Source organism: Aphanomyces invadans, assembly GCF_000520115.1.
Source record: "Aphanomyces invadans strain NJM9701 unplaced genomic scaffold supercont1.81, whole genome shotgun sequence".
In the NCBI taxonomy this organism is placed as follows: domain Eukaryota; phylum Oomycota; class Saprolegniomycetes; order Saprolegniales; family Verrucalvaceae; genus Aphanomyces; species Aphanomyces invadans.
The window spans coordinates 67,923-69,354 of record NW_008580226.1 but is presented as its reverse complement, the minus strand read 5'-3'; positions in this window follow the sequence as shown (position 1 = coordinate 69,354).

Genomic DNA, 1,432 nt, shown 5'->3' with positions numbered 1-1,432 from the left:
TCAACGAGAGGATGTGAAATGGACCAAAACCTAGTTAAACGATTTAGCGCTTTATGGTCTTTAACGTATTTTCTACGAAATTCATCTGTCACTATTAAACTTAGAAGGTTATTGTTTGAAAAGGTATAGAATACATTAAAATTGGAGAGTTTTGGATAAAATGTGCTTGTTCTTAAATGTTCAGAGGCTATCTATTTATATAATTAAACTTGAAATGACCTCTTAAACCTACAGACCAAATTTCGTCAAAATTTGATGTGGGGAAGGCAGCGAGCTGAGCCAGGAAGGTTGGATGCCTTCGCTCACTGTTAGTATGCACAAACTCCATTTCTTAATAGGTGTGGCATTCATAAATTGTTGGAAGCGACATCATGTGCGTGTTTGCGTATTTCCATTTCAACCTTCAACATCATCTTCACTCTCTTCTCCATTCTCTTCAGTCTAGGACATTTCATCTGAGCTAAGTACATCAATCTGAAGCTAGCGATTTTGCAACTTTTGAAGCTTTCCTTGTGCATCATTGATATACCGGTAACGACGGAAACATTCACCCAGTGGTACTCGTTCATGTTTCTGGAATAATAATATGGACATGGCATTCTGAACACTAGTGCAAAATCCCAATATTTTAGCCAATGGGTGACATTTTTTAACACGACGAAGGACATGATATGATACACGTTCTACATGAGATATAGCCTTGGATTTTCTAATCACGACGGCACTTGAGTGCAAATCTCTTTCAAGGGACCTTGCCTAATTTCCTATACACATTCATCCAGCCCAATTCATCCGATACAGATTGATTTCAAACTATCTTTTGTAAGGGATCCACTTTGGCCTAGCCGATAATGGAGTTGGGTGTCACCGCTGTGCCCCGGGTTCGATTCCTCCCCGAATCCCCAGTCTATGCCAGTTAGTAAGGCGACTTTTTCTGCGCTTGATTCCTCAAAGAACGTAAGTGGGGCGAGAATTTTTAAAATTGGTATGCAATATATATGAAAATGTATACACTTTGGAATCACAAAATAATATCCCGCATACAAAGATTCAAATTTGCCGCTAGTGCGAACGTCTTCGCGCACGAGCATGGGGCAGTACACGAGGTACTCAATCACGGATCGCCGCAAGTACTTGGACATGTTCGACCCAAGCGTCGTGTCGTCTCGATCATACGCCAGGGCCAATGGAATTGATTGGAGTACATGGAGAGGATGGCTGAAGAACAGGGAGAAGATCATGACCACTCGCCGCAATGCTAAGCATGCATCGCTGGGTGGCCAAGGAAGACAGAATGCATTCCATTTGCTTCGTCGATGCATGACTTCATGAATGATGTCCGAGACAACGAGCACTACCTCACCCATACTCATCTCATAACGTTCATAAAACTGCACCACAAGAATTAGCTCGAGGAGTACATGGCTAACAA